Here is a 6,225-nt window from a genome sequence, read left to right as displayed (position 1 = left end):
GGTGAACGGCCACGTGCCACTTCCTAGCGCAGTTCAATAGATCGCTATCGCATTGCCGATTAACAGATTTGTGACACGCGCTACGTTGTCGCCTGCTGTGGGCTTTGAAGGGAGGTGTAGTTGCTAGTTGTGGCCGGAAACATTCCACAAGTAGGCACTAGACAGGCAACAGAGGGCACACGGCGTATCATTGAGAGCATACTTTGTGTTTGCAGTGACCTATGTGAGTAGTAGTAGTAAGTGCAGCACGATTGTTCGCCTCGCCAACCCTCTGCCCACCTCCCACAGGGTGACTGGCTTTCTCGCGCTACTCTGTTTCTCTTCCGCGAAAAAAAAAACATTTTCCTCGAACATCAAAGCTGACGCACCAGTGAGGGGGCGAAATTCATCAGAATTGGCGCGAGCGGATTATTTTTTCGCGATCTGCATGTAGAAAGCTGTACAGATTTTTTATTCGAACTCGAGTGGCATTCTGTCTGTTCCCGATTTTTATTTCATCGTAGATCTAGGAGGGAAATTTATTTCAATATATCGGGAAAAATTTTGATGTTGTAACTCTGTGACTGTTTGGTTCTGTGAAAACGATTTTTGAGTTCCGTTTTGGTGTTGATGATCTATTGCCGTTTTGATGTGAAAAATATATCCATCTTTAGATGTTGTGAGGTATATCGAGCTACTCACATTGAAATCCAAAACAATTTTCTAGTCTTTTAATAATAATTTAGCTCAATAAAATTATACAAGCTATACAAAACAACTTGATCTAATTTGTATGTATGTGTGGGAATGTGTGCATGTGTATGTGTTTGTGTTTGTGTGAGTTAGAGTACAATTCCCCTTCACCTATATTCTCAAAGTCATTCATTCGCAATAACCTATGAAGACATGTGGAACTGAAACATGATTCTCCCTCTATCAAATTTTTTAAAAACTTTAAAACACATTGTTTACAATTTTACACTCTGGAGATTACAAATTCAGGTCTGAAGATTACAAATCTCATTCTGAAGGCATTTTTCCTGACCTGCTGAAAGTTTCAAGAACAGTGCAAATTTACAAAAAATGGTTCAATACTTCCATTTATAAGCCTATATTACTTATTATTATATATTTTATTATAATATGGGACATCAGTTATGCACATGACTGATGATAATCATTCTGAAATGACTTGAGGCTTTACACACTTTAAATGCTGTCGATTGCTTAGTAATGGTTAGGATATTTTGAATGAATATGTGAAACATGCATATCACATTTAGAGAAATGGATATTATGCATATTTTCTGATCAAGTATTTCAATGGGGCTACTGGATTGTCTAATTATAGAAGATAGCTTGTACTCTTGAAATATTTCTTTTAAATTATACAGAACTAGCTTCGACATTTGTGTCATTTCAAATCGACTTCTAGTTGTTTGATATTGATGGCATTTTCAAGTATTCTTTTTTTCAAATAAGAGAATATTGATCAAAATCTCTTGAAAATGACATAAATGTCAAAACTAGTCGTGTATAATTCAAAAGAAATACTTCAAGGGTACTAGTACTATCTTCTATGATTGATTACTAAGCATCTCAATTCCTCCAGATATATCTTGCAAGAGATGATGAGTATCTTTATCATTTTATCATATATATCCAACTCTACTAATGAATCTAATAATTACGGTATCATTCCCATTATTTTGTTTGTGTTGCCTGAACAGGTTCTTTGATTTACAGAAGCTTTAGAACGAGCATTAACCTATTCATTGCATGTTGTAATACAGGGTTGATGAAAATTGTGAAAACAGCTCAATATTTCTCTTACAAGGGTAATTTGACAGTAGGCTTCATTTGGGATCCTATTTGAATAAATAGAACTACTATTCTGTCGCTTTAAAAATTTGGTCCACCATCTTGGATCCGCCATTTTGAATTGAACTTCACTTTTTTCAAATGGGTAAATTGTAATATGATACATGATTTTGATACAGAATTTCAGATTTAATGGAGAATGAATGATGAAAACAGCGTATCGATATCTTAAACCGATTCAAAGTTATTCACATTCAAAAATACTAATAAATCATACAACAATCTAATCAATCAGTACAATGAAAATCTGACAGATAGGATGTTTTGCTCAAATTGCTAATCATGAGTGTAGATTCCACTATAACTGTTCAATAACTCTGTTCCGTTATAACACTAAAAAAGTAAAATTTGATGGTTTGTATTTCGATTGTTCCATTTGAAACTGTTTGAGATATCGATTTGAGGTCTTCGTCATTCATTTTCTCCTGGAATTCTGTATCAAAATCATGTATCAAATCACCTTCCCAATCAGGAGGAAGAAGACGTTGGGTTAGAAATGGCGGATCCAAGATGGCAGACCAAAATTTTAAAGTGACATTTTTTTATTTTATATTTTTTACAAAGAAACACTGATTAGGAGAGAAAAACTGAGGATACTCATTGTACTATTTCTCTCCCAAATTTAGATAACATTTTAAAAGTCCAAAATAGGGTTATGATTTCACTTTACTGAAATTTAGTCCATTTTCACTCAAAACCAACGAAAACTAAGATTTTAAATTTTGACGGTTGAAAACATAATAAAAAAACAAAAATATCACACTCAAATCACCATTAATTGGAAAATTTTAAAAGTAGTTTTTTCAATTCGAATAGTATCAATAAAACCCACTGTCATATTATCCTTGTGAAGGGAATATCAAACTTTTTCCATAATTTCCACCAACTCTTTATATTTATTTATTTCATGAATAATAAATGAATATTAATTCATCTTTTTCATTCATTTGATAGTGTGGGGCATACAGGAAAACCCAAAAACTTCCTTCCCAGAATTTTACCATACAATACAATACACAATGTATCCAATGAAAGTGTATCACGTGATAATAGCACGTTATTTCACAAGCTAATGAAAATCTTATGGAAAACCTCTAATTTCACCTCAAGTTTTCTGCAATCTGATTCCACGATAGGGTTAATCCTCACTGGACATGGTTGAAAACCATAAAAAATATACTAATAGAAACAAATCAAGTTCAGATTTTCAAATTCCAGGTTAAAATACAAATATAATTCATACTACAGAAAAATCAATGTTATAATGGAAAATAATATTGGATTTATAATACAAAAATGAATGGAATACACCTACGAAGACATTACATTGATTGTGTTTAGGAGATGAAAATAGTCTTGTGATAATAAAGGGTAATGATTCTTGAAATTAGGAAAAGGGGTGATAATAATCCCGGAACTGCTTTGACTATTGATCTACTGAAAAGAAAGAGACTATCCTGAGGTCCCTATTCTACTCTAGTCTCAATTTGGTTGGAGTAATAGAATTATTTGAATGATTCAAATATGGAAATTGGATAATCGAATTATTTGAATGATTCAAATATAGAAATTGGATTATTATACAAACAATTTGAATTTGCTCTGTAGTTCAATTCTTCAATCCTGGATTAATTTTTCAAACGTAACAAAAGATCAATGGAAAAATATCATCCGCATGGACTATTGATCCATACGCGGAAAAAAGCTGATAGTTAAGAAAATCTCCTTTAATTTCCTTTCAACCGATATAAACTAGTGTTTTAAATTTATTATTATTTTCTTTTCAGCTACATATTATTCCTGTTTTGTGTTACTTGATACTTCATTCTCAACTGTCAGTTTATTATTCATTTCAATAATAATCAAAGACCTCCTGTGATAGGTCTTTGAAAGAGTCATCTGGAAATAATGATAATTTGATAAAAATACTGAGAAATTGTCAAAAAACACAGATTTTATTGAAAGTTAGAAAGAGCGGTTTCGGTTGTTACACCATTCTTACACCAATTGAAACCAATTGGTTATTTCAACCAATACAACACTACGAATTTAGTTTTATCATAACATTGTTAACATACATTAGTCGATAGTTTTTCTATTTACATATTTGTTTTATTTTATTTTACATGTTTTCTCGGTTTTTATTTTGTAGTGAATGTAAATTTTGTTATCATGGCGAGTCTATTGCTTAAACCGCCATTTTGTGACGTTTCAGTTATTCCGTTGAGTGGGAGAAGACTGTCTAGCTAGGCCAATGGCAGGCGTTCATGCCCTTAACCAATAGCAGTACTCGCCTACTAGTATATATTCTGCTGCTCTTGTTTTTAATTTCAGTTTATCAAATTCAAATTGAGTTTATTCACAGAAATCATTACAAATACAGTACACATGTATAAATAATATAAATACTTGTGAATTTTCCCCACATAGACAAGTCTGTGTGTGTTTTATTATCATGGCGAGTCTGCTGCTTAAACCGCCATTTTGTGACGTTTCAGTTATTCCGTTAAGTTGGAGGACACTGTCTAGCTAGGCCAATGGCAGGCGTTCATGCCCTTGACCAATAGCAGTACTCGCCTACTAGTATAAATTCTGCTGCTCTTGTTTTTAGTTTCAGTTTATCAAATTCAAATTGAGTTTATTCACAGAAATCATTACAAATACAGTACACATGTATAAATAATATAAATACTTGTGAATTTTCCCCACATAGACAAGTCTGTGTGTGGGGAAAGAGTTCTAATGAAAAAAGAACTAAAAAGAAAATTATAAATATTCACAATATAACTTGAAAAATAAAAGTTGATTGAGTTTAGTGTAAAAGGTATATATATGTTTTGAATTGAAGTAGTACAATATAGTATCAGAGATTGACAATGGTGTAACAATTGAAACCGGTCTTTCTAACTTTGAATAAAATCTGTGATTTTGGACAATTTCTTAGTTCTTTTATTTAATATGAATAATAACCACAGTTTCAACTTCTCAACTACACAAAAAAATAACAGTATTTATCTCAAAATATCTTCCACCAAAATTCTATTGGAAATTGTTATTAATTAAAGTATTTAACACCTCATTCAAGTCATATCATAAAACTCTATGCCACCCCAACCCAAATCTGATTGTAGGAGAGTGTAGTATATTTTGAGTTATAATTTTTTATTCTTGAATATATTATAAAATTCAAAACAAGAATAACAAATAAAAACAATATAAAGTTCAAAACAATTATAAATCAAAACAATAATACACAATGGTTGATGAGCAAAGGAAGACAGAACATAGAAAACATTATTTCAAACAACAACCAACCACCTAATGACTTACTTAACACTAACTAATAATTAATAAACACACAAAAAACAAACAAAACTACTCTAAACATGGTATGCCATAGCGGAGTAGGTCAATTTCCACACAGAAAAAACTAAACAAGTAGAGGACGACACATTATAAGAATTTTTTGTAACCAACTATTATACGTAATTGTAATTTATGTAATTGATGTTGTGGTTTTAGTTTTTTTGGGAAATAAACATTTATTTATTCATTTATATTGACCGGGCATTTCAGTTACAGAATCTGATCTGAAATATTATGATTCATTTGAGGGTTGGCGGTTGCTTGTAAATTTTCTATTTACTCTGTAACTTATTCCAGAATGCGTTTCTTTTGTGGATGATGTTTTTTCATATGTCAACGCATAATATAATAAAACAATCTTATAGGTATGAGTTCTATTGACCAAAGTCTCAATCTTGTTCCAGGGTATGATAAATGTAATATTATGTTGAGAAGTGATTGGATATACAGTTGTAGGTGCACTAGAAACCTCTGGAAATATATTTTGCAGCTTATGACTGAATCTAGTATAACTGGTCACAAATAGAGATACAACCCTTCCCAACATAAGAACCGTTACTATAGTGAGGTCCACGTTATAATGACAGTGGATAAAGATAGGAGAACAGCGTTTTCGATTCTCTGCCTTAATTAATTATACTTCTGCATTGTCAAAAACAGATTTTACATCGTTGCGAAGCTGGGAAAGGATAGCACTACCTGCTTTGTCGAATGATAGACAAGGATAGCAACATCAAAGTTAATCAAATACTGTCCTTATAACATGGACCTCGCTATAGATTGCCTACCTCAATCTTTATGAGATTGGGGTGTTTTCAACTGAAACTTTCAGCTCGTGCGTCAGAGCGCTTTAAGCAAAACCTCATGCGCAATTAATAATTAATATGCATCTTTGCAACTCTCGTCTCGTTTAGGGGTTACATGGATGCTACCCGGAATGAATGCAAAGGTGTGAAAGAGAATGCAATGTGAAAGAGTGAAAGAGAAAGAGGATGTCAG

The 6,225-nt window shown here is 32.3% G+C and overlaps 1 protein-coding gene across 1 annotated transcript in view; it reads left to right on the top strand.

Annotated features, from left to right (window-relative positions):
* Window positions 1–238: 238 nt before the first annotated feature.
* The window catches only part of LOC111064553 (dipeptidyl aminopeptidase-like protein 6), a 128,622-nt gene continuing 122,635 nt past the window's right edge, over window positions 239–6,225 (top strand). The window contains exon 1 of the mRNA XM_039442331.1: window positions 239–663. The gene's annotated coding sequence lies outside the window, so the exon portion shown is untranslated. The remainder of the gene's footprint in view (window positions 664–6,225) is intronic.

Source organism: Nilaparvata lugens, chromosome X, assembly GCF_014356525.2.
Source record: "Nilaparvata lugens isolate BPH chromosome X, ASM1435652v1, whole genome shotgun sequence".
In the NCBI taxonomy this organism is placed as follows: domain Eukaryota; kingdom Metazoa; phylum Arthropoda; class Insecta; order Hemiptera; family Delphacidae; genus Nilaparvata; species Nilaparvata lugens.
Note: the sequence above shows the minus strand (reverse complement) of the source record. Positions and strands in the feature narration are given on the sequence as shown.